General features: G+C 44.3%; 1 protein-coding gene across 2 annotated transcripts in view; it reads left to right on the top strand.

Moving 5' to 3' along the window:
* Ccl25 (C-C motif chemokine ligand 25) overlaps positions 1 to 18,263 on the top strand; it is a 38,397-nt gene that overhangs the window by 782 nt on the left and 19,352 nt on the right. Inside the window, exons 2-3 of one of the 2 annotated variants that reach the window (XM_057765939.1) lie at positions 8,838 to 8,999; positions 11,382 to 11,472. The gene's annotated coding sequence lies outside the window, so the exon portion shown is untranslated. The remainder of the gene's footprint in view (positions 1 to 8,837; positions 9,000 to 11,381; positions 11,473 to 18,263) is intronic. The other variant, XM_057765940.1, reaches the window with a different exon arrangement.

The raw sequence follows: 18,263 nt of genomic DNA, 5'->3' as shown, positions 1-18,263 counted from the left end.
TTCCTGAGTGCCGGGTTTAAAGATGATATGTATGTTTTTGAGACAGTCTCATGTGGTCCAGGTTGGCCTTAAACTCTCTATGTCATTAAGGATGTTGGGGATATGATCCTTCTTCCATTTCTCAAATTCTAACTTTACAGGCCTGCAACTCCACAACTGGTTATGTGGTCTTTTAAAGATAGTTTTATGGAATTTGAAAATACATTATATTTTAACATATTCTGTATGTATGTGTTTATATGAACATGTATGTAGCAATCAAATGAAAGCTTCCAGGAGTCAGTTCTCTCCTTCAGTCTTGTGGGGTCTGGTGATTGAACTCAGGTTGTCACATTCAGCAGCTGAGCCGTCTCTACAGCCCTGTGACATTCTTAACCAGCTCTGCATAGTAAAAAGTTATTTTAATATTATGTATAAGTAGAGGCTTATTAAATTATGGGCCATGTAGTTTAATAGTAAAATACTTTCGTAGCTCATCCAAGGTGGCTCATAAAAGAAAGGCTAAAAAGGTTGCCGGGCGGTAGTGGTGCACGTCTTTAATCCCAGCACTCAGGAGGCAGGTGGATCTCTGGGAGTTAAAGGCCGGCCTGGTCTACAAGAGCTAGTTCTGGGACAGGCTCTAAAGCTACAGAGAAACCCTGTCTCAAAAAACTAAAAAAAAGCCGGGCGATGGTGGCGCACGCCTTTAATCCCAGCACTCGGGAGGCAGAGGCAGGCGGATCTCTGTGAGTTCGAGACCAGCCTGGTCTACAGAGCTAGTTCCAGGACAGGTTCCAAAACCACAAAGAAACCCTGTCTCGAAAAACCAAAAAAAAAAAAAGGAAAAGAAAGGAGTTCACTCTTAGCTAGGCGGTGGTGGCACATACCTTTAACCCCAGCACTCAGGGGGCAGAAACAGGTGAATCTCTGTTGAGTTCAAGGCCAACCTGGTCTACAGAACTAGTTCCAGGACAGCCAGGTCTGTTACACAGAGAAACCATGTCTAGGAAAAAAAGAAAAGTTCATTCTTCACTACATAGCAAATTTCAGGACCAACCTCAGCTACATGGGACCATATTTCAAAAAAAGTAAGTTATTAGTTGTATTAAAAAGGTAAAAATTAGGAGTCTGCAAGATGGCTCAACAGGATGAGGCACCACCTAAATTCAGTATCCAGAACCCACATGGGAAAAACTCCCATCTTGGGGAAAAAAATTAAAAATGTTATGAGATCTTTTACATTCTGATTTTTTCTTCCTTTTGCTTTTGAAATTTAGTGTATATTTTACATATCAAATTAGACTAATTCCATTTCAAGAACTCAGAAGTCCCACATTACCAATGGACCATGAAGTGTTGTAGTTGTAGGAGGAAACAGAAATCAAATGGGTTCTATATGAAGTAGTTTTTAAAGGGGTAAGAAGAAAAGTAAACTGGGAAAAGGGTACAGGGAAGGTAAATTCAAAGAGGGTAGCTGTTGAAGGAGCTGTGGGCTGTGTTCCTGCCGCCCCAGCTCATGGTCGCCTGGCTAGCTTATGCCCCAAAATAACGACACACAAACTGTATTCTTTTAAACACTGCTTGGCCCATTAGCTCTAGCCCTTACTGGCTAATTCTCATATCCCGATCAACCCATCTCTAATAATCTGTGTAGCATCAGTCTTACCAGGAAAGATTCAGCATGTCTGACCTGGCGGCTTGCTTCATCGCTTCTGGCTCTGAGAGGAGCTGCCCTGCATCTGAGCTCACTTCTTCTTCCTCCCAGCATTCTATTCTGTTTACTCCACCCACCTAAAGGCTGGCCAATCAAATGGACCAAGGCAGTTTCTTTATTAGCCAATGACCTTCCTCCATCAGGTAGCCAGGGAGATCGAATATGAAGAAGAATCAGAAGAGTTGAAAAAATTATGTAAGCAGAATTTTTCTGTCTCTACTGCCTGCTCCCATATAACTGGCAGTTCCTTCCCAAATGTAAATGCTCAGCCAATAGCTCAGGCTTATTACTAACTAGCTCTTAAATTTTAAGTTAACCCATATTCCTTATTTATGCTCTGCCACATGGCAGTACCTTTATTAATTAGCATGGCACGTTCATCTCCTGCTATCTGCATCTGGCTGGTGACTCTGCCCTTCTCTTTCCCAGCATTCTCAGTTTGGCCCGCCTACTTAACCTTATTCTGTTCAACTATTGGCCAGTCAGCTTGTTTATTAAGCCAATCACAGCTACTTTTAAACTGCTAAGCAGTGTGGCTTCTGCTTTGACAGCTGGCTTCATGCTGCTTTGTTCCCCAAGAGCCTAGCTTCATGGTGGAGGTGCCAGCAGGAGCTACATTTACCACCCCAACTTTGGGGAGTTTTTGGGTCCATGCTGCCACCGAGTAGTGTGTTGCCTGCTGCTCATAAACCCCATTTAAATGTTAGGCTCTTAAAAGAGCTTTTTTTTTTTTTTTTTTTTTTTTTTTTGCCACTAGCACTGAGCCAGGAAGTCATCTCTTAAAGGAGCTGCACCTTTGCTTGCCACTAACAGCCTACCTAGAAAAGATGGTTACCAAGAAGTCATGCTTGACTCTGTTTTTGTGTGTTTGCAATCCCTTTTTAAACTTTCTCAGGCTTTATGTGGCCCTGAACATTGGGCATTGTTTGTAGATGGGATTTTCCTGTCCCAACTGCCTGCTTCCCAAATAACTGACTTGGAAACTTAATATAAATTGTAAATGCTTTGCCAGTAGCTCAGGCTTATTAGTAACTAGCTCTTACATTTTAAGTCAACTCATATTCCTTACTTATGCTCTTCCATGTGACAATACCTTTATTAGTATGGTGTGTTCATCTCCTGTTCCCTCTGCATCTGGCTGGTAACTCCTGACTCTGCCCTTCTCTTTCCCAGCATTCTCAGTTTGACTCTTCCACCTAATCTTATTTTGTTCAACTTTTGGCCAGTCAGCTTATTTATTAAACCAATTATAGCTACAAGTCTTCACATTGTACAAAGGGATTATTCCATAACAAAATCACATTCTTTATTGTTTAGTATTATCCTGTAGACAATGTAGAAATTATGGGTGTGGGACTGGGAGATAACTTAATAGGTAAGAGGTTTGCTATGCAAGCATGAGGACGTGAATCTAGAAGCAGGTGCACACATCAAAAGCCACCTGTTGTTGGAGACAGAGATGGAAAGATTGATGGGGTTTTGCTGTCTGCCAATATAACTTAAGGTTTGAGGAGACTCAGCTTCAAGTGAATAAATAAGTTAGCCAGTGATAGAGAACAAGATATCCATTGCCCTCCTCTGGCCTCTACATTTGTGCACACATGTGGGTATACACTATACTTGCACACAAAAATTAATGTTTCCCCTATCAACACTTCCCTATTGAAACTTGATGTTGGACACTTGGCAGTAACTAGTTAACTGAAGATCTGAATTTTTAATTATATTTATGTATATATGCAGGTGTGTATAGGTGGAGTCTTCCTGTGTCGTAGCCGCTCCCAAATAATCACTCAGAAACTTAATTTTAAATGCTTGACTGATCACTCAGGCTTATTACTAGCTAACTCTTCTAACTTAGCCCATTTCTATTAATGTAGATATTGCCGCATGGCTTGTGGCTTTACCTGCCCTCCAGCATGTCTTGTTCCTTCTGTGTTTTCTGGTGACTCTACTCTTTGCCTTTCTTCCTCCCAGCATTCTCAGTTTGGCTGTCCCGTGAATACTTCCCTGTCTGCTGGCTACCTGCTAGTCAGTTCTTTATTAACGAATGGGACTAATATATTTTCACAGTATACAAAGGGATTATTTCACAGCAGGTGTGTGTGTGTGTGTGTGTGTGTGTGTGTGTGTGTGTGTGTGTATGGTCACATGCATGTAGAAGACAGAGAGCCCTCGTGTGTATTTATTTATTTATTTATTTATTTATTTATTTATTTATTTATTTTTGGATAGGGTTTCTCTGTGGAGCCTTTGCTGTCCTGGAACTTGCTCTACTATAAACCAGGCTGGTCTGAAACTCACAGAGCTCTGTCCACCTCTACCTCCCAAGTGCTAGGATTACAGGTATGCGCCACCACTGCCCCGCTCACATGGTCTACCTTGTTTTTCTGAGACAAAGTGTCTTCATTGACCTGGCCAATTAGGCGAGGGTGGCAGACCAGGGAACCCCAGGGGTCTACTTGTGTCTTGGTTAAAATTTCTGTTCTGTGAAAAGACAACATGAGCCGGGTGGTGGTGGCGCACGCCTTTAATCCCAGAACTCGGGAGGCAGAGGCAGGCGGATCTCTGTGAGTTCGAGACCAGCCTGGTCTACAAGAGCTAGTTCCAGGACAGGCTTCAAAACCACAGAGAAACCCTGTCTCGAAAAACCAAAAAAAAAAAAAAAAAAAGACAACATGACATGGCAACTCTTTTTTTTTTTTTTAAGATTTTATTATTTATTTATTACGTATACAGTGTTCTGCGTGTATGTCTGCCTGCCGGCCAGAAGAAAACACCAGATCTCATTACAGGTGGATGGTTGTGAGCCACCACCATATGGTTGCTGGAACTTGAACTTAGGACCTCCGGAAGAGCATCCAGTGCTTTTAACCATTGAGCCATCTCGCCAGCGCCATAAAATTAATTTTTTTTTTTCCAAAACAGGATTTCTGTGTAGCTTTGGAGCCTGTCCTGGAATTCACTCTAAACTCACATAGATCCACCTGCCTCTGCCTCCTGGGTGCCGGAATTAAAGGTGTACGGCACCACCACCCGGCAACCATGGCAACTCTTATAACGGAAAACATTTAACTGGGGCTGACTTACAGCCCAGCAGTTTAGTCCCTTATCATGGTGGGACTTAGTACTGGAGAGGTAGCTAAAAGCTCTAGGTCTGGATCCGCAGGCAACAAGAAGAGAAGGCCATACTAGATGTGGCTTGAGCATCTGAGACCTCAAAACCACCCCCACTGACACAGTTCCTCCAGCAAGGCCACATCTGATGGTGCCGCTCCCAAAGAACCTGTGGGGACCACTTTCATTCAGACCACTGCAGTCAGTCTGCCCCTTCAAGCGTGTGCTACTGTGCTAGCCCCTTTTCATTTTTTGACATGGGTTCTGGGGTCAAACTTGGGTTTTCTTATTTATGACAAACATTTTGCCAACTGAGCTATCTCCCTAATCCAAATTGTATTTTTTTTTTTAATCAAATAGCCACATAGGACTAGGGCTCCTACAGTGGACAGCAGGGGTTTAGTACAATGGCAGTGAGTGCTCTGGATTTACAGTGTCCTTCATGCTACACGCGTTGTATACCTTCCCCAGTGAAATAGCTCTCTAAATTGTAATGGGATTACAACTGTAATCCTAACCCTGGGGTTAGGGAGGTGGAGGCAGGAATATCAGGGTCATTCAAGGTCATTCTTAGGTACACACCAAGTCGAAGGCCAGTTTTGGCTATTTGAGATTCTGTCTCAAATGAAAACCAAAAACCCAGAAAGAAATGGAGATAAAACTATTATTGCCAGTTTAAAGAATTAAGTGTTTAGAGGAAGCCTAGTAATACTCAACCTGTAGTCTCAGCTACTCAGAAAAATGAGACAGGAGAATCATACACTAGCTTGCTCACAGCAAGTTCCTATTTCAATCAGGAAAAAGTGAAATCATTTATTCATCTTTTAAAAATTTAAGTTGGGTGGTAGTGATGCAAACCTTTAACCATTAAGGCAGAGGCAAGAGGATCTCTGTGAGTTCAAGGGCAGCCTGGTCTACAGAGTGAGTTTAGGAAAGCTAGGGCTACACAATGAAACCCTGTCTCATATATGTATATATATATAAATATACATATACATATTTTACATGTATGGGTATTGTCTTAGTCATGTTCTATTGCTGTGAGGAGACAGGACCATGGCAACTCTTTTTTTTAGATTTAATTATTTGTTTATTTTATGTGTACAGTATTCTGCCTGCGTATGTGCTTGCATGCCAGAAGAGGGCACCAGATCTCATTACTGATGGTTGTGAGCCACCATGTGGTTGCTGGGAATTGAACTCAGGGCCTTCGGAAGAGCAGGCAGTGCTCTTAAGCACTGAGCCATCTCTCCAGCCCCAGTGGCAACTCTTATAAAGGAAAGCATTTAATTGAGGTTTCCTTATAGTCTCAGGTTTAGTCCATTATCAGCATGGTAGCTTGCAGGCAGACATGGTACTGGAGAAGAGTTAAGAGTTCTACTTCTGGATCCCCAGGCAGCAGAAAGAGCCATTAGGCCTAGCTTTGGGCTTTTGAAACCTCAAACCCAGTGACACACTTCCTCCAACAAGGGTATACTTCCTAATAGTGCCTTCTTTGGTGTCCAAGCATTCAAATCTCTGACCCTGTGGAGGCCATTTTTATTCAAACCCTCACAAACCACTTCCTGGGCCTCATAGGCTTGTAGCCATATTATAATTCAAAATTGCATTCAGTTCAACTTCAAAACTTCCCATAGTTTGTAATAGGCTACTCTGTTTAAAAGTTCAGTCTCATCTGAGATACATGACAATCTCTTAACTGTAATCTCCTGTAAAATCAATATAAAAAAGCACATTTCATACTTTCAACATACAATGTCAGAGAATATACATCACTATTCCTAAAGGGAGTAAAGGGAGCATTTTGAGGAAATATGAAATCAAAACAAGACCGAAAACCAGCTGTACAAACTTCAAACTCTGCATCTCCATGTCTGATGTCTTCAGATCTCCAATTCCTTTCAGCTTTGTTGATTGCAACACACTTCTCTGTCTTGGGCTGGTTCCCCTCCTTGCTAGCAACTTTCCTCAGCAGGTATCCCACAACTCTGACATTTCCAACATCTTGGGTGGTCTCCAAGGCAATCCAGGCTTCACCTTCAGAGCATCACCCGATGTGGGCATCCGTGCAGGGACACCCTGATATAGGCCTGGCATAAGTAGCTTTCCTTAGTATCAGAGGGAGATTTCCATAACCCCTTTTTTGTTTCCTTGATTTTAAAAGTCAGAACCAGGAGGCCCAAACTGCCAAGTTTTGCTGCTTGCTGGAGTTAGAACGTAGCCCCCTTGTTCAATGATATCTTCACAAGCTTTCTGTTTTTTGATGGTTTCCTTTATTGCTTAAGGTCTTTCTTAATTCCTTTTCACTGGTTAGAAGCACAGCTGGGTGAGATCTTGCCCTTAGGCTACCACTCCCTTTATTCCATTTAGCATCAGACTTTTCTTTAATCTCTTTATCTCTCTGAACTCAGGCCTTAGCTCTGTTATACTTCCTGGTGCCCCCTTTCTCCTCAAACTATACTTTTTGTATTTTTCCTTGTGCAGCTTTTTCCTTTTCATTATAAAGCTGCCTAAGACTGACCACTAATAACCACATGATAGGGTCAGTATTAAGCTACTTTGAAATCTCCTCTGCCAGCCCCATTAATCCAAAACTCTTCAATTTAATCCCAGGCAGACTTTTTAGAAATGAGCAAAAAGCAGCCACAGTCTTTGTCAAAATATCACAAGAATGGTCTCTAGGCCTCATACTAACACTCTTTGCCTCTGAAACTTCTTGAACAGGACCCCCGCATTTCAAATAACCCTCAGCACTGGCTTCCATGCTGTTAGTAGTACGGCCCATTCAGCCCCGCTTAAATTGTCCTGGTGCTCTTCTAGTTCAGAGTCCCATAGCGTTCCATATTCCTCTAAACAAAAGCATGGTCAGGCCTATCACAGCCATACCCTAGTTCCTGGTACCAACTCATTTCTGTCTTAGCCATTTGTTGTATCGCTGGGAAGAGACACCATGACATTTCACTGGGACTGGCTTACAGTTTCAGAGGCTTAGTGCATTATCAATCATGGCAACATGCAGGCAAACATACTGCTGGAGATGAGCTGAGAATCCTACATCTGGATTCCACAGACAGCAGGAAGAGAAAGAGTCACTGGTTCTGGCTTTGGCTTTTGAAACCTCAAAGTCCGCCCCAATGGCATACTTCCTCCAACAAAGGCACACTCCTAATAGTGTGACGTCCTGGTGACCAGCCTTGTAATCTATGAACGCTTCTTATTCAAACAACCACAGGTGTTTCAGCTGTATGCACGTCTATGTGTTACATGCATGTCTGGTACCCATGGAGACTAGAATGTGTGTGATCCACTGGTACTGGAGTTAGGGAGAACTGTGAACCACTGTGTAGGTGCTGGGAATCAAATTCAGGTCCTCAGGAAGAACAGCCAGTGCTCTTAATCAACAAGCCACTTCTCAACCACCCCGACCCCCTTTGTAAAACATGGTGTCATGTAGCCCAAGCTGGCCCCAGACTTGGTGTGTAGCTGAAGATGATCTTGGATTCACAATACTCCTGCCTCCACCTCCTTAGGGCTGGGATTACAAGTGTATATCACCATGCCTGGTTTTCCTTTATTTACATTTTGTTAATACCTGACTTTAAAAATTGTATTTTTAGCCGGGCGGTGGTGGCACACACAACTTTAATCCCAGCACTCGGGAGGCAGAGGCAGATGGATCTCTGTGAGTTAGAAGCCAGCCTGGTCTACAAGAGCTAGTTGCAGGACAGCCAGGGCTGTTAAACAGAGAAAACTTGTCTAGAAAAACCTAAATAAATAAATAAAATTATATTTTTAAAAAAATTTTAATTTTTGTTTTTTATTTGTGTGTGAAACTTGAGGGAGTTGATTTGCTTCTTTCACCACATAGGGTCAAACGCAGATTGTCTCATTTGGCACCTTTATCCTCTGAGCCATCTTGTTGGGCATAGACTATTTAGATTTTTTTGGGAATAGTAGATGATAGACCATTAGTCCCCATACCTGGTTTCCTAATTAGTTAACTCTTTAATTAATATACTTGCTTTAGCTCTGACTGGCCTGGAATTTAATGTATAGACCAGGCTAGCCTTGAACTCCCAGCTTCCCAAGTGAGTGGAGAGAAACGGCGAGAGGACACTGAAGAGCGCCAGCTGCCTGCTTTGAAAGACCACAGAGAAGCTGGAGAAGTTAGCATGATTCTGAAGACTGGGTAAGAGTAAGCTGTACATTCATTTTTTTAAGATCTCTTTTTTTGCCGGGCGGTGGTGGCACACGCCTTTAATCCCAGCACTCGGGAGGCAGAGGCAGGCGGATCTCTGAGTTCGAGACCAGCCTGGTCTACAAGAGCTAGTTCCAGGACAGGCTCCAAAACCACAGAGAAACCCTGTCTCGAAAAAAACAAAAAAAAAAAAAAAAAAAAAGATCTCTTTTTTTTAAGGTGAGACAGGTGGCAGTGGCGCATGCTTTTAATCCCAGCACTCAGAGGCAGAAGCAGGCAGATCTCCCTGAATGCAAGGTCAACCTGGTCTATGGAGCTAGTCCCAGGATAGCCAGGGCTACACAAAGAAACCCTGACTTGTAAAACAAAACAGAAACAGACAAAAACTGAGTTTGCATATGTGAATGTGCATATGTGTGCAGGTGCTGGAAGCCAGCAGAGGGTGTCCACTGGAGCTGGGGCTGTGAGTGGTTGTAGCCACCTGATGTGGTGCTGGGAACTGAGCTCTGGGCTTCTGTAGGGGCAGCAAGCCCTCTTAACCACTAAGCCAGCCATCTCTTCAACTGTAGATCCTACAGTTTTTTAAGTCGTGTAGTTGCCCTAGCAACAGAGAATGTGCCCACAAAGCCTCAAATGTTTGCTGTAAAGCCCTTTCAAGGAAGCTTATGGATATCTGTTTGTGTTCGTTTTCTGTCACTGACAAATGCCTGAGCTGAATACTATATAGAAGAAAGGCTTATTTTGGCTCTTGGGTTTCAGTGGTTTCAGTCCGTGGTCACTTGGCTCCGTTGCTTGTGGCCGTTGATGGGGCAGAAGGCCATTGTGGAAAGCATAAATTGGAGCACAGCTGCCACCTTATGGCAGCCAGGATGGGGAGAGATTGAGAACAAAGAAAGAGACACAAGATAGCCACTCCTAGTGACCTGCTTCCTCCAACTAGGCCCTACCTCCTAGGACAGCCCCATCTCCTTCTCATGGTTCATTCAGCTGTGAACCTATCAATGGATGAACCACTAATGAAGTCAGAGCCCCCATGGTCTGTTGCGTTCTGAAGATAGGAACTTTGGGGGGAGGGCATTTATTATCCAAGCCATAGGGACCATGGAGATGACTCAGTTGGGAAAGTGTTCAGTGTGCAAGCATGAGGATTAGAGTTAGATCCCCAGTGTCCATTAAAAAAAAAAAGTAAAAAGTCAGGTGCAAGCTGGGCATGCTGGCCTATGCTTATGATCTCAGCATCCAGAAGGTAGAGACATGAGGATTGCTGGCAGTTTGGGCTAGTCTGGGCTACATCCAGGGATTCATAGTGAGATTCTGTGGTTAAAGGGTAAGAAAAAAAAAAGAAAACAAACAAAACCAACCAAACACAACAGCAACAAAAAACCCAGGAGCAGCCGCCAGCTATTGCGCACCTGAAGTCAGTATTGGGAAGACAGAAAGGTCCCTGTGGCTTGCTATCCAAGCAGGGTAGCCAGCCAAACAGTGAAAAGCTCTTTCTTTCAAAAAGCAAAACAAAAACCAGTGGCTGAGCATGATGATGGCTCATGTTTTTAACACAAACACTTGGGAGGAAGAAGCAAACGGATCTCTTAAGTTCAATGCTATCCTGGTATACATAGGGAGTTCCAGGCCAGCTAGGGATACACAGACTCTGTCTTAAAAACCAAAAGACAAGGTTGAGAGTGATTGGGGAAGATGCCCAATATTGACTTGTGGCCTCCACATACATTTGCACATACACACAGTGCTGGAATGCAGGGGAATAAGAAAGTTTGCAGCTGGTACAAGGTAGCCAACCAGAAAGAGGAAGGGAAGCTCTAATAAAAAGCCAGACTGCGCTGGGCAGTGGTGATGAATGCCTTTAATCCCAGCACTCGGGAGGCAGAGGCAGGAGGATCTCTGTGATTTCGAGGTCAGCCTGGTCTACAAGAGCTAGTTCCAGGACAGGCTCCAAAACTACAGAGAAACCCTGTCTCGAGAAGAAAAAAAAAAAAGAGCCAGACTGCAAGTTCCAGCTGGCTCCCATAGAAGTCCCCCCCCCCACCTCCCCTACAGGAGCACACACAAGGTACCTTTGCTCTTTCTCAGCAGCTGAGAGTGCTTATGCCCTCAGCATATTTGTGGATCTAATTGTTAACAGTCTGAATTATGGGTATGTACAGTTTCTGAAAAAGCCTCTTCCTGTTCCTGAAAGATATTAGACTGTGCCAGTGGTGGGCCAGGGGAGGAGGGATGCAGGACCCAGACCTGTCTGTCAGATGCTATGTACCTTTTGTTGCTATTAATTGGCTTGGTCCACCGTCCATTCAGAGGAGATTATTCTGCTTATGCTTTTTAAAAATTTAAATTTAGTTATGTGTATGCTTGCCACAGTGCACATACTGAAGCCAGAGGACAACTCAGGGTACTCAGTTCTCTCCTAATGTGTGTCCTGGGGATCAAACTGGAATCATCAGATTTGGTGGTAAGTACCTAATCTTACATTGGCTTTTTTTAACCTGAATAATAAACGTTGAAAATTTGGCTTGCTCTACCCGTTCCTGGCTGAGTACTTCAGGGACACAACTTTGTTGCCACAGTTGGAATCTGAGAGAATGTGGGAGGCATGTCCCCATCTATGACTGTCACCACAGCACCCCCTAAAAGGGAAGCTAGAAAACAGGGGCCAGAAAGACTGGGGAAAGCTCTGCTGCTAGCCCTGAAGATGGGGACTGAGCTTTGAACCAGGGGTGAAGGACCTGTGGAAGCCAGAAAAGGAATACTGTCAAGAACCTGCAGAAGGATCAGCCCTTCAGCACCAATTGATTTAGCCTGTTGTATGACATTATTCCTGGGGTTCAGACATTAACAAATTTCTACTTAGCCCAAGTAGGGAACCAACAAGAGACCGGAATGAAGATGCCACCAAAGTCCAACTTAGTAAACCAGTAAGTTTTATGGTGGTTACTTACAGGGGCAGGAATGACTTCGTCAGCTGGATCACCAAAATGTCCCACCTCCACATGGGTGACAATTAAAAAAAAAAAAAAAAAAAAAAAGGGCTGCAAACCTGGAGCAGACTACACGTCCTGAAGGCAGTTCAATAAACTGGAGACTGCCCCTTTTCTAGACAGCTAGGTAGGTCTCTACTCCTTCCAAGCTGCTGTGTTGGTCTGAGAGCTTCTCTTAGTAGTCCTTATAGCATGTGCCTGGTGGGGGAAGGAAGGGCTTAGCAAATCTGGTCAGTCTCAAGGACTTCCCGAAGGCCTTGAGTTATTTACTTCCTGAGTTTAAGGAGCTTACCTGCAGGATGGAATGTTTTCCTCCCCACGATACGTCTAATGTCGTGATTTCCTCCAAAGTGGAAAATTAACCTGAGAGGAAACTGCTATAAACAGTCTGATAATACATAATTTGAGATTTATGATGTTTATTTATTATTGTTGTAAGATAATAAAGACCTATTGGAATCCTCCATGGTTATAATTTATGATAACACATGTGAAAATTCCATGAAATACAAATTTCAGTGTCCACAAACCAGTCAACAGTGATTATCTTTAAAAAAAAAATTGTCAAACCAGGAATGGTGGTGCAGGCCCATTATCCTGGCTCTTAAGAGGTAGAGGCTCAGTAACTTAAGGTCATTCTGGGCTGTGTAGTCAATTTGAAGCCAGCCTGGACTACATGAAACTCTCTCCAAGAATTAAAAACAACAAAACATTAAAACTTAAAAATTGCCTTTTGGCTGAGAAAAAAAATTGTAAATCAGGAGGCTTAAATTAGGGAGATTGTCCAGGTAGTAAATAGTTTGTCATAAAACCTTGAGGACCTGAGCTCAGATCCTCCCGCACCTGTACAAAGAGCAGATACTGTAGTACATGAGGAGGCTGAGTCAGGGAGCAACCTGGAACTCAGTAGTCTAGCTTCAGCTTCAGCGAGAGACCCTGCATCAAAAAAGAAGGTGAAGATCAATTAAGGCATCTGATATACACACCACACAAAAGTAATTGGAGGGGGCAGTTATGGAAAGATGGCTGAGCAGTTAAGAGCAAGTACTGCTCAACCATCAGAGTTCAGATCCCAGCACCCAGCTGTCTGATGCTCTTTTCTGGCCTCCAAACATGTACATACATGACCCACATACATGTACATACACGCATAAAAACATGCACATAAAAAGGGGGATGTTAATTTGTTTGCAGTCAGGGTCTCCTGAATCCAAGGCTGTATCAAAGTCTCTGTAATAAGGAGGACTTTGAACACTGATCCTGCTCACTTCTCAGAGCTGAGATCACAGGCAAGTATTACCACGCTCAACATGAAGGATTTTTTCCCCAGTAAGGAAACGAGAGTTGTAAAGGCTAATTGTGGTTGTCAGCGACACACCTGGGAGATGGAGCCTCAACTGAAGAATTGCTTCCATCAGATTAGCCTGTGGGCACATGTGTGTGTCATTTTCTTGATTCATAATATAGAAGAGCCCAGCCTGCTGTGGTCAGTACCCTCCCTGGGCAGGTGGGCTTGTGGTGTAGAAGAGTAGCGAAGTGTGAACCTGAGAATAAGTCTTAAACTGGTGTCTTGAGGGTCTTTCCTGGGATCTATCTAGTGAAGAAAAGATTGCCCAGACCCGGAGACGGGTGATTTCCTGGGCTGCCAAAAAGGACTAAAATTCTACCCTCCGCTGTTTTTATTGTCAGCTAGAGTCACCTGGGAAGGAAAGAGGGCGCCTCAGCAAAAGAACTGCCTTAAAGTGACCTGTGGCCATGGCTGTGAGAGATTTTCTTAACTGATGATTGATGTGGGAAGGCCCTGCTCACTGTGGGCAGCACCATCCCTAGGCAAGTAGGCAAGGACTGTGTTCAAAACAAAACAAACAAACCAAAAATAGGAAGCAAGCCAGACATCAGTGTTCCTCCATGATTTCTATTTCAGTTTCTGCCTTGACTTCCATCTAGAAGTGTAAGGGAAATAAATCCTTTCTTCTCCCAATTGTTTTTGGTTGGAGTATTTTATCAAAGCCACCTAGAAAAAGTAAAGTAAAACATGAGTCAAGCAGAGAACTCTGCCTAAAGAGGAGGGAGGTTGGGAGCAGGGACTATGCAAACCAGACATGGATGTCAAAAACAGGGGGAGTGGTGGTTAAGCAAGATGGCTTATCTGATAAAGGTGCCTGACAGCCCAGGTTCGATCCCTGGAGTCCATGTAAAGTGGAGGATAAGGGAATTTTTCTGTGACTTCACCATATGGCTACAAACACACTTTTTTTTTTTTTAAATGAGGGGAGGGAGGCAGGATCTCCGGACTTAAGTTACCACACTGAAGACTGTGCCAATGCCCTGAGTTTGGGCTGCCACCTGGGGCCATAGTAACATCTGGGCCTAGGCTGCTGCCAAGGGCCATGTTTGTGCCCTTGGCGTTACAGCAGCCAGGGCCCATGTTGATGTCTGTGGCTCCTGTTACCAACAAAGGCCGTGCCAATGTCAGTGTCTGGGGTTTGGGCTGCCACCTGGGGTCATGGTGACATCTAGTGGTCCAGGCTGCTGCAGAGAACCATGTCTGGGTCTGTGGTCATACCAAAACCAGGGTCTCTGTGGCCTGTGTTACTGCCAAAGGTCACATGGATACACAGGGCCTGGGCTGCCACCTGTGGCCACATTGGTGTCTGAGGGTCCATTTTGCTAAGGCCATACTGATCTGGGTGGTCTCTACTGCCACCTGGGGCCATGGTGACTTCTGGGCCTGATCTGTTGCCAAGGACTGTCTGGGTCCATGGCCCTACAGCAGCCAGGGTCTGAGTTGGTGCCCATGGCTCCTGTTAATATCAATGGTCATATGGATACCTGAGTTCTGGTCAACCTGAGAGCATGTTGGTGTCCTAGGCCATGCTGTCACCATGGCCATACTGATCAAGATGGCCTGTGCTGCCCCTGGGACCGTGGTGATGTCCAGGTCTGTGGTCCTGCTGCAGCTAGAGTCTGTGTTGATCTCCATGGCCCCTGTAACCACAGGGGGCCATAGGAACCATGCACATTGAAATCTGAGGGCTATGCTGAGCCAGCATCATCCTTCAATGGCCTGAGAAAGTTGGTCCTGCCCTTGCTGGCCACTACAGCAGAAGAACTGGTCCTACCACTCATGGGAGAGCTGGTTCCTCACTTAGAAGAGATGGCCCCAGCCCTCACCACAAGCATGGGAGAGTGCCTGATGGCATGGGTGTAGAAGAGCTGACTCTGCCCCTTTAAGGTGTGGGGGAAGGGTGGGAGACCCAAGGGCCTGGACTGATTAAATCAGCTACCTCCCTGGCACACATTCAGGGCTTTGAGTTGGTCCTTCTTTCCCACATCTACCCCATCTATGACCTGCTGAAGCATGTGAAGGGACTGGTCCTGCAGAACCATAGCTGCAGAATCTTCATGACTCAGGGCAACAGTAGGGCATCTAAGAAGATTTTCCATGATGGTGTACCAGGGGCCAGAGGCATCCCCACAGCCTGCTTGGTCCTGGCATACTAGAGTCGGCCAATCAGAAAAGGGCAGATCCTGAAAGCCATGCCCCCTTTTCTGATACAGGGCTAGGCTTATCCTGATTTAGCCAAAGGTGCCACCAGCCAATCAAATTTAAACTAATGTAACCATTGCTTGCTTAACCAATTGTGTTTGCTAGAGATGACCTAACTCTGAGCTTCTCTCTGGACCGCTGCCATTTTATGTGGCTGATCCTTGCGTGCTGGAATTTGCTCTCAAGAAATAAATGCTCTTGTAGATTGTATGTGTGAGTGGTAGACTTTTGCAGTGATCTGTGGACCCTAACAATGGGAAAGACAGAGGAGTGAAGGGTTTTTTTTGTTTGTTTGTTTTGTTTTTAATTATTATTTGAAAAATTTTCTTTTGTGGGGAACATTACTGGGGTGAATGAGGGACTGAGAAATGAGCAGGATTTGGGTGTAACATGTAAAATTCCAAAAAAATCAATAAAAAATTATATTAAAAAAACAAAAACAAGGGCCTGGAGAGATGGTTCAGTGGTGAAGAGCAACTCCAGAGGACCCAGGTTCAATTCCCAGTAATCGCATGGCAGCTCACCACTGTCTGTAAAAAAAAAAAAAATTAAAATACAGTCATAATATGTGTTCATCAGGCAGGATACATGGGACTTGGTGACTGACCAGTCTATAGGGAGAAGGCAGCAACCAGGTATGGAGATGTCATTCCATCTGAACTGCTTGTGGAACTCCATATGTGAGCATGCTAATGTGAATCTTCAAGAAGGCTGGGGGATGGTTCATTTAGTAAAGTGGGAGAGTGAGGACCTGAGTTTAGAGCCCCAGAGCCCATACAAAATTGGGCGCAGTCATGCCTATCTGTAATACCAGGACTTCCACACAGATATGACAGGCAGACCGAGAAAATGTCCATAGCTCTTGGGCCAGCCAGCATCTAATGTAGGGTTTTGTATGACAATGTCCCTTCAATGGGCTCCTGTATTTGAACACTGAGTCCCCAGTTGGTGGTGCTGTGTGGGAAGGCTTTGGAACCTTTGGGAAGTAGAGTCATGAACTCCCAGCTTCCTGCTCTTGTGGTTATGCCTTACCCATCTTTATGGACACCTAGCCCTCTCATTATAAGCCAAAGAAAACTCTCTTCTATAAGTTACTTTTGGTCAGAGCATCTTATTATAGCAGCAGAAAAGTAATTGTTATACTTGCTATATGCAACAATGAACAAGGGACCCTGTCTCAAACGAGGTGGGAAGGGAGAACCAACATCCAAGGTTGCCATTTGACTTCTGCACCTAAACATACATGCACACATAAAGGTTTTTAAAAGTGTATGTGAAGAGCTGCTGAGATGTCTCATCAGGTAAGATGGCTTGCTGCCAAGCCTGATCACCTGAGTTTTATCCCCTGAACCCACGTTAGAAGGAAAGAACTGTCTTGGGCGAGTTGTCCTCAGGTCGCCTTATGTGGATATGTGGACACACAATAAATAAATGTAATAGGAAAATATTATTTCGGCTTGAAGGTAAACCTAGGTCACTGAACTGAGCCACCTTGGAGAGCCTAAGTCTACAGACTTCGCTCTGGACCCACCCCCTAACACCTGTTCCAGTATTTCTCCACCAAGCACAATCATGGACATTATTATCTCTTTAGGGTCAAGATTGGCAAAGTCCCACAACTTTTGTTTCCTGGGTCACAAAGTGACCCATGTTGTCCTGGACCTTAAGGACAGTGACCCCATTCCTTCTTGGCCACTCCAGAGTAGACCATAAATCAATAAATCACACTTTCACCCTCCCCACATCTGTGCAGACTCACTCTGTAGAAGGGGCCACCACCACTTTCTCAGCGTCCAGCCAACTAACTATTATATGACAGGACCTTACTATCACTTTCTCTTTCAGATTTCTTTTTGATTTTGTACCCAACTCTTCTTTATGTGTTCTTGTGTATATGAAGGTGCCCATGTATATTTGTACACGTGGAGACCAGAGATCAAAGGGCTTTTGGGGACTGTACCTTATGCTCAGGCTCTTTTTACAATTTCTCCCTCCTTCTCTCCTTCCTGATGACCCTGAACTGAGCAGCTTTGCTCCTCATCATGCTCTTCTGACTCACAATAGCCTCAAGCAACAAAACAAAGCGAGCTCTTCATCCTTTCAGAAGGATGAAAGCTCTGAAAGGGAATCAAAATGCCTCTTTACTCCTTTCAGTTCATTTCTCACGTATTTTGTCACAGCAACATGAAGATGACTAATGCAGTGTTTGGAAGGGGCAGAGGCAGAGACTGGGATCAGTACATCACAGAACTTGAGCAGGCTCTCTTGAGACTTCATTACCTAGGGTGGTGGAGAGGAGAACAGATTCTCTAGCTAATAGAGTCCTTTCAAGCATGCACGTAGTCCTGGGTTCCAACTGCAGCACTGTAATCAACCAAGCATGGTGGAGAATGTGTACAATTCCTAGCACTTGTGAGGCAAGAGGATCAAAAGTTCAAGGCTATTTTTGGGTACACAGTGAGTTCAAAGCTCAAAGCCATCTTTGTCTGTGTAGAGAGTTTGAGGCCAGCTTGAGGTGTGTGGTAACTAATCTTGGCTGTGAACTACATCTGGAACCAACAAGAACCCAAGCTGACCACGTTGGTGAAGGAGGAGTCTTTCTTTCTTTCTTTCTTTCTTTCTTTCTTTCTTTCTTTTTTTTTTTGATTGGAAAAACGCTAAACCATGTTCTGGTGGCATATAAAAGGATATGGAAGAATGTCAGAGGCCTGGGAA

This window comes from Chionomys nivalis, chromosome 3 (genome assembly GCF_950005125.1).
Source record: "Chionomys nivalis chromosome 3, mChiNiv1.1, whole genome shotgun sequence".
In the NCBI taxonomy this organism is placed as follows: domain Eukaryota; kingdom Metazoa; phylum Chordata; class Mammalia; order Rodentia; family Cricetidae; genus Chionomys; species Chionomys nivalis.
Note: the sequence above shows the minus strand (reverse complement) of the source record. Positions and strands in the feature narration are given on the sequence as shown.